Below are 16,018 nucleotides of genomic sequence, written 5' to 3' on the forward strand. Positions count from 1 at the left end.
CTCTCCGTCCCGTTATTCCAGCCACTCAGATCTGGAAATCTTCTTCTCACCAAGCCCTGGGTTTGCGGATCCCTTCGCCGAAGAAAGACTGGAACCAGTTGAAAGGAAAAAGAGGAGTACGAGTGGTTAGAACAGGGGGATTAGGATCACTTACAATCCAGGCCACCGTGTCATGTGCCCCCTCTGCTAATGCTCCTGCACTCATTTGACTGCAGAGACAGCATCTGCAGGGGCGGGCGATGGGAAGGTGTTATCGACATCGTGATGAATTCAGAGGTAGGACCATCGCCATGGAAACCAAAACATAAATACAGGGTCACGGGTCGGTCGTTTACACTTTGGTTCTCTTGAAGAGGATTGTGGACACACACACACACAGAGTGGTGGGCAGACAGCCCCCAGCACCTGGGTAGCAGGTGGGGGTTGTGGGCCTTGCTCAAGAGCACCTCTGCCATGGATGTTGAGAGAGGAGACAGCACTGTTTATCTTCACTGGATGCATTCTATGTGGTTGTGCTTGCGATGTTTGCATCTGTGATAAACGCAGCCAAACTGTTTTTTTTTTCTGGTCATTGTTTTCTAAACAATGTGGTAAACAACTATTTACAGTGTTTATTATAGCATCAGGGCGGCACTGTGTTGCAGCAGGTGATGTCTCTGTCACACAGCTCCAAGGACCTGGAGGTTGTGGGTTCGAGTCCTGCTCCGGGTGACTGTCTGTGAAGAGTGTGGTGTGTTCTCCCTGTGTCGGTGTGGGTTTCCTCCGGGTGACTGTCTGTGAGGAGTTTGGTGTGTTCTCTCTGTGTCTGCGTGGGTTTCCTTCAGGTGACTGTCTGTGAGGAGTGTGGTGTGTTCTCTCTGTGTCTGCGTGGGTTTCCTCCGGGTGACTGTCTGTGAGGAGTGTGGTGTGTTCGCCCTGTGTCTGCGTGGGTTTCCTCTGGGTGACTGTCTGTAAGGAGTGTGGTGTGTTCTCTCTGTGTCTGCGTGGGTTTCCTCCGGGTGACTGTCTGTGAGGAGTGTGGTGTGTTCTCCCTGTGTCTGCGTGGGTTTCCTCCGGGTGACTGTCTGTGAGGAGTGTGGTGTGTTCTCTCTGTGTCTGTGTGGGTTTCCTCCAGGTGACTGTCTGTGAGGAGTGTGGTGTGTTCTCCCTGTGTCTGCGTGGGTTTCCTCCGGGTGACTGTCTGTGAGGAGTGTGGTGTGTTCTCTCTGTGTCTGTGTGGGTTTCCTCCAGGTGACTGTCTGTGAGGAGTGTGGTGTGTTCTCCCTGTGTCTGTGTGGGTTTCCTCCGGGTGACTGTCTGTGAGGAGTGTAGTGTGTTCTTCCTGTGTCTGCGTGGGTTTCCTCCGGGGGACTTTCTGTGGGGAGTGTGGTGTGTTCTCCCTGTGTCTGCGTGGGTGTCCTCCAGGTGCTCCGGTTTTCCTTTAGGTCCAAAAACACATGTTGGTAGGTGGATTGCCAACTCAAAAAAAGATGTCCATAGGTGAGAGTGTGTGCCTTGCACCCGATGATTCCGGCTAGGCTCCGGACCCACCGCAACCCTGAACTGTATAAGCGCTTAAAGATCATGAATGAATTATAGCATCAGGAGGATGTGTGGAGGTAATTCACAGATACTACATCATTTTGTTTACGGGACCTGTGCATTTGTGGTTTATGGTATCTTTTCCAATTGGACAGACCTTCAGGAGCTGAACTGAAGGCTTAACATGTCAGATTTACCTCCAGTCTAATTACAGTGTTTAAACATGACTCGAGTACTTCTGGCAGTTATCCTAACATCGTAAACGGCATTTTAATATTTATTTCCATTCAATGTTATCAAGAGTTTTGTAAATAGAACACTTTGGAGCAGATGCACATGAGTGATTTAACTCTAAAGTCAGTGCTACTATGCCATGAATGAGAAATAAATAAGCAACTTACACTAAAACAATTTTAATGACTGCATTCATTTCATTTTCACTTTCTTGAACAAATGAAAACAGAAGCCTTATAAAACATGTCATTTTTGTATCATTGGCCAAATTGCACCTGTATTTCCTTTAATAAACACATGGGGGATACGGAAAATGTAAGAGAATAGTGTAACTAGACACCTGCCATTCCTAATTTAATTTTACAGTGTCTATAAACAACAGTCTTTAAAGGGAATGTCTGTGATTGTGGGGAAATGCAGTTCTCTCTGGTTGTTCACATTCCGAATCTCCGTGTGTTTTTTTTTTTGGAACTGTGTGCTTGAGAGGGAAAATAATAAATAAATAAAAGACTGAAGTAGCATGCTCAAGCATTTGGAAAGATGCTAGGGCATCATGGGAAATGTAGTACCTGTAGTGTTGCTCTGCTCTAAAATGTATTTTGTACCACTGTGATTTTACTGGAGTCTAAAGACACTAACTGTGACTAAAGGTCACTGCCATCATATGCTCACAGCAATGTTCTATCATTCAGTGTAAGGTCTTCCCCTTCGTGTCAGAACTCTTGCGATATCACCCAGCCTTGCCTGGGACCTGTGGTGCTCCAGATGCGGCAGATGTTGGACGTAATTAAAATTGTAAAGCAGAACTGCAAAGTGGGTCCACGCTGGCCACGCAGGAAGTCCTGCTCACCTCTCAGTGAACCCATTCATCGCGTGTGACTCTGTAATGCATGCAAGCGTCGTGCATATCACACCTCAATCCATCTTACCTGACAGGAACCGAGCTGATGAAGAGTGTCCAGCGGTCCTCGTCGCATACAGAAGTAATTACACATGCGCTGGACGTCAGGTTCTGATTACAGACAGATAGGAATAATAATTCTATACATTCAGTGTACAAATTACGTTCTGTTTGTAATCAAGTCTGAACTGGTACTGCCACTCATTATTCAAAAAATACACCAAGCAGCCAAAACATTAAAACCTTAGTTTAAACTCCCCTTGTCGATTTTATCCTCTCCACTGGCCATACAGGGGCAGCCTGTGGTTCTAGTCCATTGGAGGATCACTGACATGGTGGTGGTGGTGGTGTGTTAGTGTGTGTTGTGCTGGTGTAGAGTGGATCAGACACAGCAGTGCTGCTGGAGTTTTTAAACCCTGTGTCCACTCTCTGTCCACTCTGTGAGACACTCCTCCCTCGTTGGTCCACCTTGTAGATGTAGAGTCAGAGACAGTAGCTCATCTGTCGCTGCACAGTGTGTGTCGCTCGTCCTCTAGTCCTTCATCAGTGACACAGGACGCTGTCGGCTGGATCTTGAAGAAAATGGAAGCTGTAGTAAAGGTGAAGACTGGTTTGTGTCCTATATATGATTAGTAAAATCTAACTTAGTTACATGTGTCATTCATTTGCATAGAGGCATATTTTAGTAGAAATCACAGTCAGATGTATGCGTCAAGTTGTGTGTTTTGATCAGAAATCGGAGAGGTTTCTCTGCAATTACGGCTCTATTTTGTCACCAAAAAGGCCACCGTAGTGCTCCTTCTATTCTCCCTCGTGGCTCAGCTGACACTGAGAGCATTCATAACGCTGCGCATGTAATGGGACAGCAAATACATTTCAAACAGACGCGCACAAAACCAGCCCTGACAGGCAAATAGCCTCACCGTATCACAGCGTTTTAACTCTGCCATATGTCAAACTCAGCGAAGGAAAAGTAAAAGCAGGACCTGATGTGTGGTGAGCGTTTCTGTTTTTTTATTTCTCTCCCTCTCTCTCTGTCACAGCATGAAGCAGCTGCATATCAGAAGCACATTGTTTCTGAAAGCGCTTGGGAGCTTGGGTTTAATGCCCCACTGCAGCATTCACTCACAAAGGCCTCAGAGCTGAGCTGGCATCGCATTACACACCCAAGGCTCTAATACTGCTCCTCGCTGATGAATAAAAGCTTTCCAAATGTTTCTCTCCTCCGTCGCTCCCCCCCTCCTCCCTCTGTTGTAGTGTACGGAGCACAGCTGCCCGTCCATCTAAATATGCAATTGCTTTGCGAATATTACTCTTGGCCGGGCGTCCAACAGATTAGATGATATTGATAGAGGACGCATTTTGGAGATTGCAAATTAAATGGGCTTCCTCGTGCCACGGCCCTTAATTTGTTTTTCCTTCTCATTACACGTGTTCCTGGTTACCGTATTGTGCTGATTTGCTATGTCTGTTATTTTACATTACCACCAATTTGTGCGAGGCTAATGCTAAATACACACTGGTTTTCACTCGCGACAAGGAAAGAACCGGTCTATGCTCTCAGACAGATTATGGGCTGTAAGCTTTGTTCCATTTCTCACAGAAGACAGGGCGTGAATGCAGGGGGAGGTTGGTGAGCACAGATTTCAGTGTCCTGCTCCCAGGCTTCAAGAGCGTAGCTCAACCAGCAGTAAATGAAAATTCAAATCAAACCTTTCCCAGAATTAGCACGTTCGGTGTTAAATTCCTGTTTCCGAAACACTGTAAATATATCCGTTTTTCATTTAAATTCTTAGAAATGTATTAATTCATAATTGTAAATCATTCAAGACATGATAATAAATTGTAGATTGCCCAGATATTAAATAATTTAAATAGTAATTTTGAAAAATTAAGTGAATCATAGATCACAACATCATAAAAATGTATTGTATTAATTTACTCAGTAGAAAACAACTGGAAACAAGATATGACCCATTTTAAAGACACTGTTATATGTTAAAAACCAGGAGAGAGGTCTATATGTTTATGTAATTAATTAGTTATTCGTTATTACCGTGTAATTACATTATATAAAATAATAAGCTTGCATTTTAAAGGGATTGAGTAAAACCTAAACCTCACCTGGATGTGTACAACGTGAGTGGATCGTTTGATCAGATCTGATTGTGTATATAATACGTATTAATTTTTTTTTCTATTGCACAGGAAACAGGCCCTTTTCAGTTCAATGCAGAATTAAAAAGGTTGAATTTCCCGGATGCGGAGCGATGGGAAAGAGCGAGAAATGGATATGGCTCAGTTTGCGCAATTACATTTCATTCAATAACATTTGGAATGTTTTATGCCTCTTGATTTCCTGTAACTCTGCTTCATCAGAGTGGAACATGCAGGTTTTTACAGTATCTCCATAACGTTTTCCTGTAGGTCACCATCTCTGGTGCTGTATGAGAGAACACATGAAGCAGCACTGTAAACCAAGCCTGAAATTTGGACCTGATTGTGTGATGGCACTGAGCCGGCAGCAGTTCAGCACACACAGGGAGAGAGAGAGAGAGAGAGTTGATGGTAGAATGAACGACAGCCTCCCGCACACTGAGTTAAATGCGGCAGACGCTGCTGATAGTCCTCGCAGAAGCCACTCCGGGTGCTGAAACATGAGGAGGGAGGTTGAGCGAGAAATGCCAGATGCTCTGAGACATCCTCAATTCACTGTGACGTTTACATACTAACAATACACTGTAAAAAATAATGCCTTGTGGTGATAAGGACTCAACAGCTACGTTTCCACTCCAAACAGTTCATTTACACGAATCAAACGTAAATAATAATGTTTAGTTTTAATTAACTTCAACATTTAATCTTTAAAATTTCATTTGCGGTTTACAGTAAACGCTGTTAAAAATGTCTCATCCGTTCAACATAAAAACACTTAATGATACGAAGCCATTAACTGGATTTTTCTCTAAACCAATTCAAACAAAAAAAAGCATTTTTTATTATTTTTTTGACTTTCACAGCGCCAGGACGAGTTCAGCCGAGTTTTTTTCAGGTTGGACAGCTTCGAAACAAAGTTTCCATCCCACCTACCATGTGGTGGGCCTCTCAGAGTTCAAGCCCACTTCTACGCCTGTATTTATCCTGTTACACAAGTCCTCCAGGATCCAGCTCCTCTCATCAAACAGTCGGAAAGTATGTGGATTTCGACAGAGCCGACAAAAGCAGCGCTTGTGGTGTGTATCGTGTCCCTCAATCTAATTCTCCATCATCAGAGCTGCCAGACAGGCCAGACCCTCCTAATACAGCATCAAATCCCCCTGCATCAAACCCCGCAAACAGCAGAACGTTTCCACTGACTCGTCACACTACAGGCCACTGAGACCTTCAGAGGGACAGCCCACCTTTCCCAGCCTTTCTCAGGGCTCCTTGGTGTTTCTCAACCTTTCTCAGGGTTTCTCCCGTGTTTCACAGAAATTCTCAGGGTTTTCTCAGCCTTTCTCAGGGTTCATCAGTCTTTCTCAGTGTTCCTGTGTTTCTCAGAGTTTCTCTGGGTTTTTCAGCCTTATTACTCTGTGTTTCTCATGCTTTTTTCAGCCTTTCTCAGTATTACTCTGTGTTTCTCAGAGTTTCACAGAATTCCTCAGTGTTTTGCAGAGTTTCTCAGGGTTCATCAGTCTTTCTCAGTGTTCCTGTGTTTCTCAGAGTTTCTCTGGGTTTCTCAGCCTTATTACTCTGTGTTTCTCTGGCTTTTCTCAGCCTTTCTCAGTATTACTCTGTGTTTCTCAGAGTTTCACTGGTTTCCTCAGTGTTTTGTAGAGTTTCTCAGAGTTCATCAGCCTTTCTCAATATTGAACACTGAGAAATTCTATAAAACACAGCATTTCTCTCTCTTTCTCAGGGTTCCTCGCTGTTTCTCAGACTTTCTCAGGGTTCCTCTGTTTTTCTAAGTTTCTCTTGGATTCTCAGGCTTTCTCAGTATTCTTGTGTGTTTTTTTTTCAGTGATCCTATATATTTATCAGTGTTTCTCAGACATTCTCAGGGTTCCTCAGTGTTTCTCAATGTTTCTCAGGATTTCTTCAGTGTTTCACAGAGTTTCCTCAGCCTTTCTCAGGGTTCATCAGTCTTTCTCAGTGTTCCTGTGTTTCTCAGAGTTTCTCTGGGTTTCTCAGGCTTTCTCAGTATTACTCTGTGTTTCTCAGAGTTTCACAGGGTTTCTCAGTGTTTTGCAGAGTTTCATCAGCCTTTCTCAGTATTGAACACTGAGAAATTCTATAAAACACAGTGTTTCTCTCTCTTTCTCAGGGTTCCTCAGTGTTTCTCAGACTTTCTCAGGGTTCCTCTGTTTTTCTGAGTTTCTCAGGCTTTCTCAGTATCCTTGTTTTTTTTTTGTCTTTTGTCACTGATCCTCTGTATTTTTCAGTGTTTCTCAGACTTTTTCAGGGTTCCTTTATTTTTCTGAGTTTCTCAGGGTTTCTCAGTATTCTTGGTTTTCTTTTGTCTTTTTCACTGATCCTCTGTATTTCTCAGTGTTTCTCAGACTTTCTCAGGGTTCCTTTATTTTTCTGATTTTCTCTGGGTTTCTCAGGCTCTTCTCAGCCTTTCCCGGTATTCTCGTTATTTTCAGTGATCCTATGTATTTCCCAGTGTTTCTTTGCATTTCTCAATATTCATGTCTGTTTTTAACTCTTTTCAGAGTTCCTCAGAGTTTCGCAACCTTTCTCAGGGTCACTCTGTGTTTCGTCTTGTTTCCCAGCCTTTCTCATTGTTCCTTCGTTTTTATTATAGCCTGTCCCAGTGTTCCTCTGTGTTTCTCAGCATTTCTCCACTGTTCTCAGCCTCACTGAGCTTCTCTAACCATTGCCAATGTATTTATTTTTCACTTTCTAACTGGTGGCTGCGAGGGAGACGAGGGAACAAAGACTCATTCTGTAAGCATGTGTAAAGTTAATATGGCTCTGTTTTTTCCGCGTTCCTGCTGAGTGGGGAACTATCATGGGCTTTTTTTTTCACGCTTGGCCCTCTCATGTTCCATTTGAGAAAACGCAGAGTGTTTTACATCATACGCTGAAAAACACAAGACATTTGGAGTTATTTAGAAAGTTGAATTTACAGTACAGCACTGTAGTTTGGGGATCGCTTTGACAAAAGGAGGCTTCTCTACGACCCGGGCAGGAGTGAGACTAGAATATCCCTTTAATGTCAAAGGTTAGTCCACAACAGATGCACCATCCCCATCATACACAACATCCCAGCGCCTGTAATCCTCACATGTCCAACGTCTATGACATAGAGCATCAAATCAGTGACGCATTGGAATATGTCCAAGAGTCCAAGTGAGACAAATGTCCTCTTGCTTTGTCCATGGGCTGGTCCTACTTCTCTCCCAGTGTTGGCATCTGTAAATCTGATACACAGTTAGTGTCCTCTTACCTCCAAGGTTTGCAGGTAACTGGTCTCAGACCACATATGTATTCGTACACATCATCTTCCAAAGATGACTGTAAAGTCACGGTGAAATGGTGGCATTCTGGAGTTTAACATGCCACAATATCACTATCCAGCCTCGTCCTAAACCCCCGCCTGACATCCACTGCCAAAGCAATCAGTCTATTTCTTCACTCCCGCCTCTGCAGCAGAGCCACAAGGAGGATAAGTCAGTCATCTGGTGTATTTATATTTAGATATCACATGGAATTATAGTTTTAAACACATCAGAAGCTTGTTTCTCTCTCTCTCTCTCTCTCTCTCTCTCTCTCTCTCTCTCTCAGGCCTCCTACATCTCTAAAAGAGCTTCTGTGAGGAACCACTCTCTCCAGCTGGAAAAAGGCTTGTCTAAGCAGCCTCCAGAAGCCTGTCACTTCATAAGTCAAGGCTGGAGTGAAGACAGGTCACCAGCATTTATAATATCTCTCTCTCTCTCTCTCTCTCTCTCTCTTTATACAGGGCATGCATGGAAACCACACAGTACACAGGCTTCTCTTTAGCACAAAAAGCTAATCAGAGTTAAACCAGAGCACAAATAGAAAGTTAAGCATGTTTTCTTTGTTTACTGCAGCCTCTGTCAGAGCAATTTCACGCTTTTTGAAAACACCCACAGATCTTTATTTTAGGTAAAGCTTTCATCAGAAATGGACCTCTTCAAACACCCCAAGCTTATTATGCAGTTATTTTCATGTTGTGAAATGTGTAATAAAAAAACAATGTTTCTGCTAATAAAACAGACAGTGACCTTATCGTCATGTGACCATATCATCAACTGACCTTATCGTCATGGTAGCGTCTATTGTTTACGGAACCATCATCATCATCTCATTCCATTATTGTCACTGTAGAGTATGTGATGTGTTTAGTAGACTTGTGCACTTTGTAGTGTGCTTTCTTCCCTCTGTAGGTTGGAACACGCCCGGGTCACGTGTGTCTTTAAGAACCGAAGCTCTGAGGAATACGGCTGTTTTGTTAAACTCAAGCTCGTACTCTCGACAACTAACGTCCGTTCAGTGTCAGTCTTATAGCCCAACATTATGTGGTTTGTCTTTGCCCGAGTGACAGGATTTACTTGGTGTAATTGTAATTTTCGAAATCCCTGTGTCATTACTAAAATTCATATGGGACAAAGTTTTTATTCGGTGTAATTTCCATGTCCTTTTAACAAAGTGTGGTGACTGTGGGTTTATTTAACTTTGTGGAAATATGAAATTATTCATTAATTCATTCATTATCTGTAACCCTTATCCAGTTCAGGGTCGCGGTGGGTCCAGAGCCTACCTGGAATCATTGGGCGCAAGGCGGGAATACACCCTGGAGGGGGCGCCAGTCCTTCACAGGGCAACACACAAACATTCACTCACACACTCACACCTACGGACACTTTTGAGTCGCCAATCCACCTACCAACGTGTGTTTTTGGACTGTGGGAGGAAACCGGAGCACCCGGAGGAAACCCACGCAGACACAGGGAGAACACACCACACTCTTCACAGACAGTCGCCCGGAGGAAACCCACGCAGACACAGGGAGAACACACCACACTCCTCACAGACAGTCGGCCGGAGGAAACCCACGCAGACACAGAGAGAACACACTACACTCCTCACAGACAGTCACCCGGAGCAGGAAGCGAACCCACAACCTCCAGGCCCCTGGAGCTGTGTGACTGCGACACCTACCTGCTGCGCCACCGTGCCGCCTCAATATGAAATTAAACACTACTTAATCTTGGGGTCAATCCAATGTTTCAATCAATTAAACCACAATTCTGAAAACGTTTTTATATTAAAATTAAAAACAAAAATCAATAAACACAAAATAAATAAATCTCACTAAAATTTAACTTACTTTAAAATTAATAATGTGCCAAAAACTAAATCCTGACATTACAAAACAATAGACAGATATTACAAGCTTTTACCGTAAAGCTAATTTCACACCAGACGATACACTGCTGTATACAATTTAATCTTTCACACTGGCGTCGTCCGTCACACAGCGTGAAGCTCAAATGTATTCTTCAACAGCCACAGTTCAGCTTCCGTGGCAGAGAGTGCACTGACGTCATGAACAAACATGAATTTTTATTTGTTGTCATCTTTTTTTAGAGAGGTGTGAATCATTTTTACAGATGGGAACTCTCACCCCTTTTTCTCCGCTCTCATTGCTCACTAGCAGCTCAACATGGAGCCATAACCCGTCCCGCCATCGGTGGCTTCATTAAAATCTGCTCCTCTGACAACAGGAGCGTGTGTTTTAATACGTTATTTTATGTTACAAATATCTAACAGAGCACTAAGTGAATGCCAGTAGGGGGCCTGTATGGAAAGGCTATTCTAGTAACACTCCATCATTTTCACCTCTGGTTACATCATTACCCTGCAGTAACACTGACGTCAGCGAACGCTCCCCCTCTTTCCCCCTTCCCTTGCGCTCCTCGGCCCAAAGTTTAAGGTCTACTGTTTAATTTTAGGTGTGTTGTTTTTTTTAAGGTGGTAATTAGGGCTGTGTTTTGATTCCTGGTTTGCTTTTCAGCCCTTAATTAACAATGCGGTGTTATTTATTATACTACCGCTCATAAAACTTAAGCACCGCTCAATCCTGGATGGATAATCTCTCTGGAGGAGCCCGAGGGTAAAGCTGACACTTTGCTGGGGCCAGCGAGAACAAGCCTTTGTTTCTCTTTTTTATTACTCTGACACGGGAGAGAGAAATATCAAAGGTGGAAAGCCTTGGTCTGGATGTTTTCTGAGAAAATACAGGAGAGCTTAGAGATCCCGGCTCACCTGAGGGAATTCCGCACTAACGGATGAATCGGGTTTAGGGGACCAGGGCTGTCCGTGCGAGTTTGGACGCGCGTCTGACGAGGCACGCTGTTGGTATTTATGTCGTGCAAAGTCAGGAGAGGGCCCTGATCTGTTTTCATAATAAACCGTCTTAAGTGCTGTGTTATCACGGGCAATTGAGGGGGATTCTTAGGGGATCAGGATCATCACGATGCAATAAATTCCACCTTGAAAAAAAAGAAGTGTGTTGCTTCCCTATGTTTTATGAAGTCCAAGTTCAATCCGAGTGCACGCTCAACCGGGGCCCCAGGTCTCTGGGTTTCATCTGATTTGCGGTGGCAATAAAAAAAAAAGAGAGAGAGAGAGAGAAGGGGAAAAAACTCAGAGAACCCTCGCCCTGTTTCAGATGTGTTTTGGATTGAAAATAGGATTAATGTGCTAAAGTGTGATTAGACTGGTTAAACACGATTAATTGGAACGGACTTGGGTCGCCAGGGGAGCCGGAGGGGGCCCCCGCTTTGGGACGTGTTCCAATTCACCAAGTGAACAAAGCTTACCAACTGTCCAGGATTTTCCACGTCTCTGCTGGTGCTCCGCTCGCTCTCTCTCTCTCGCTCTCTCTCTCTTGCGCGTGCATTTTCTCATAGCCAGCTTGTCTCAGAGCAGATTAAATACAGCTGAGAATGTTGCTGTAGGCCTGCAGCGGCGGGATCCTCTGGGAATAGGCAGGAACCGCGAGCCTGGACTCGGCCGGAGCTGCGCCGCCTTAAAACAGCCCTGCACCCAGGGCAGGGGTCCAGGTGCATGGACCGGGGAGAGGGGAGTAATTTGGGGTTATTTAAAATGATCTATTAAACCCCTGAACTTTAATCAGTGTTGCTACTATACTGACAGCTGTGATTTACTCAGGAATCAGGAGGACAGCGATGGGAGGGGACGGGATCAGCGCAGAGCCGAGAGCTTGATTTGGCTCCGAGACGAGACGAGGTGGAGGTGCGGATGAAGATTCCTGCTCAGAATCAGCCACTTTTTTTTCTGTTCAGTCTCGAGGGTTAAAGGCACAGCATTTTTGAAGCTAAACGCTATTTGCTGTGTCCACACTTTACGGTCAGCTACCACAGACGATCACCTCAGTACTGTCCCTCCACTGAGGGAGGAACCCTGACTGACTCAGACCATGCCTGTAATGGAAGTGAATGAGATTCTTAAGCAGCTGCCCATTGTCGGCTATTACAAGGCCATTGAGAGGGGAAGGAGTTACATTACTTCTGTTTTTCCTGACTGTATTCAGTCCCTGCAGCTTGGTCTTAAAATGATTTCATGTATATTTCACTCAAATCTTGTTCCTAAATTTCATACAATGTGTACTAAATATACATGGAACTTGTAAAATGTATACTAAATATATTTGTGGATTTTCATGTGAATGTCTGGCAACCCAACATAAATAAACAGCCTTTACAGCAATGTACATGGTTCTGGAGAACAACCCCCCCCCCCCCCAATACACCCCCCCCCCCCCACCCAGCATTTGTGTTCATTCAAAAGCTCAGCATCTTTTAAGGTGGAACAGTGTGTTTGATTAAGAAGCCGACACTAGTTTGTTTGTGGCTGAGGTTTACCTTGTTTAAAAGTATTTATTCACTGTTGATATTACCACAGAAACTCATTTACGACTCGAGCTGTTTAGCTTTGCAGCACTTTCAGACTGTGTTTCCATTCGTACAAGGTGTGTGGAGACTTTGGAGTCAATTCCACCTTAAGTAATTTAATAGTAACAGCAAAAAATAAGCCCCCACCTATGGAGCAGAAACTCTCCATCTCTTTTCAAGCTTTTTTAATTTTCAGAAGTGTCCAAAGGCCTCCAGAGAGAAACCTGAGCCAGTTCAGAATGAGACACTTATTTAATTTCCCATTAACTGAGCTAGGGCTGCATCTAAACACCCGACCTTTTTCCAGTGAGGAAACCACCATTTTCTTTTTTTATTTATTGGAGTAAAAACCATGAGCATTGCCTTTAAAAGAATGAATCACAAAATCTTTTGCAGCAACAGCTGAGCTATTGTCTGTCTACAAGAGTGGACAGTGAGTGGATACAGTGTTTAAAAACTCCAGCAGCACTGCTGTGTCTGATCCACTCATCACTGATTAAACAACAGATGGACTGCAGTCTGTAATTGTAAAAATATAACGGTCAGTTCAGTGAGTAAAATGGACAATGAATGTAGAAGCAAGGAGTTGGTTGTAATGTTTTGGCTGATTGGTGTCTATCAAATATGTGCGTGGATGACCAGAGAAGCTTGTAAGAAGCTTATTGTTTGAGTAGATTTAGTCGATCTAATCCAGACATAGCAGGCCGAGACTCCTTTAACCTACAGACACTAAACACACCTGAAGTCTCCCAGCAAACTCCCCCAGCACGAGCTTCAGGAGGGATTATTCTGTCCAGCTCACGGACCTGAGAAAGAACGCCACCCGTAAGCAGTGAGCCACCGGACAATAAGCGGAAATCTCAAGGTTTTTGTGGCTCTGAGAAAGCACCAAAGGCCTGCCAGAGAGCCCTAGCTGATCGATCTGTGAGGGCTACATTAAGCGCACCAAAAATGTCTCACTGGAAAAGGTTCACAACCACAAACATTGTTGCTAAATGCAGTTTGAACACACTGTATACACTCTCCTGCAGTCAAGCTGACCTTAACACCACAGCACTTTTGCACAACTCCAGAAAACAAAAATATTTAGTTGCCGCTCACATGCCTGTGGTTCTTCATCTTCAGGCTTGCACAACTCTCGCCATGTCACCCTCCAGACCTTTAGGACATGAGAAATCTCCTCGTACCATCGGCATTTTGACTGGTCACGGATTCTGTGTTGTTTGGATTGCGGCAGGTCGACAGAGAGGTGAAACGAGCGCCGGCGGTTTTTGGGGGAAAAAAAAAAAAGAAACAAGGAAAGAAAACAAGGAAATTCTGATAATGTCCTGATATGTTTGCAGCAGAGAAAATACAACAGCCCTGCCATGGTCCAGATTGATAACAGGTGTCATAAAAGCCCAGGCCTCACTGCCGCCTCGCGATTACTCTTCTTCAGCAGAGAGTTACACGGCCTGGAAGACTCTGACATGTCATAAAAATCATAAAAATATACGAGCTCTGGCAGCGGTCGCCCGTAAACAGCTGCTGAACCCCATAAAACCTACAACTACAAGTTCCTGCTCGGGTTAGAGCGAGGGAAAAGACGGAGTGGGAGACGTGAAGGTACAGGGACGGACGCTGACGGAGAAAGCCCAGACCTCGGGGGTCTGTTCCACCTGAGACAACCTCATTCAACTAAAGGCCTATTCACACCGAGTACGGGTTTTTACTTCAAACACTGCATCTAAACACATACGGCCTCCTCCCCAGTCTCCAGAACAACACCGAGTTCAGCAGTGTCTCCGAAGGTCACTGTGGGGGGAGTTTGAGGCTCTGTTTCTTTTTGTTGTGCCTCTCATTAAAAGGGATTACATATGTTTTTTTAAGTGCTGCAGTTTAAAACTCAGGGCGTTGATTACGTTTTTTTTAAGCTTCTGTGCTAAGAAAACTGCTACAAACAAGACGAACTGAGCCACCGTCTTCCTGCTCATTTGTTTGGTCTACAATCATCACGATGGCTCTGATTGGTCTGTCTGATTTTCACGTATGCGTAAAATTTAAAATCTAACAAACAGGCCGCCAGTTTGGACGTGTGTTTTTTTGTTTGTAAAAATCAGACTATGTTAAAAGGCCTTAAGACGGTCCCCTAGTCAAGAGGAAGATTAGGGGGTTGTTTATTTCATTTTCCGCAGGGGGGTGGGGGTAGGGGTGGGGGGGGGGAATGTTTTCACTGTCGAATAATAAAACTGTCACAGTTAAATCAATTCTTATCATTTGTAAACAGCACTTTCCTTCACACTGTTTCTACAATGTGTACTACCTATAGTTTGCCCTTTATTGCTGTACATTAATATTGTGAATAATCAGCTTTAAGCGTGGCCTAACCCTAATCAAACACGTAAATGGCTCTGGTTCAATTACTGTCCTACTCACTAAATCACTTCACAGGCTATAAAACTAATACTGCTACACTGTGTACTTCATAGTGTTGAGAAAGAGATGTGTGTGAGCCCTAGTGGTTTGATGATGTAATTACAGAGGAATGTAGACAGCAAAATGCTCAAAGCGATGTAGGGCTCACGCATTGAGTCAACACAGAGTCAGAAATCAGCCTTAACCCTAACCCTACCCCTCACCTCCAAACGGTCAGGAGTGGCTGGGTTTTCTTTCCCAGGCCGAGCTAAAACAATCTCCCCCCACATGAGTTTGCAGCTCTTTAATTCTTTGAGTTACATAAGAGAGAGTTTTTGTGGATGTAGTAAACAGTGTCACTGAAGGACAGGAGCTCACATAGCGATCGTAAAAAAAACTACCATTAATCCTGTGTTTAAATCTCTGCAGTGTCCTACACTGTATGTGCTGATATCCCGAGATCTTCCTGAATACAAATACCTGAGGATATGGTGATGAAAAAATGTATACGATGCCAGAAAACCATTTTTTATTTCATAAACCCAATGTCTATTAAAGAGGGAAGAAATGACTGAAGCTTAAACTATGTACACGGTACAAACAAATATTATTTATAAATATTCTCAGAATCTTTTACATAAAGTGGAAGTTACTTTCACATTCCCATATCTCATACTTAAATACATTAATTTAAAACGTTTCTCACAGAAACTAAACTAAAATAAAATGACGTAAAGAACATGCGATAAATCAGAGATCTCTACACCGTCAGGAAAAATGCCCAGTAAACAAGGAACGTCCCTGGACGTTCAAAATAGGTCTAAAAGTAGTCTGTCCGTCAAGGACATATTTTAAACGTCAATGGACGTCCAAAATCCATCTTAATAAGTTTGTTAAGTGGTGAACAATCGATAACGTCAGTGGACGTCCAAAACGCGTTTTATACAAGTAATTTATTTCGGGACCAATTAATAACGTCAATGGACGTCCAAAATACGTCTAATAGTCGTCTTTTCAATGTCTGTGTTTGGACGTCTTTTCA

This window comes from Hoplias malabaricus, chromosome 1 (assembly GCF_029633855.1).
Source record: "Hoplias malabaricus isolate fHopMal1 chromosome 1, fHopMal1.hap1, whole genome shotgun sequence".
NCBI lineage: Eukaryota > Metazoa > Chordata > Actinopteri > Characiformes > Erythrinidae > Hoplias > Hoplias malabaricus.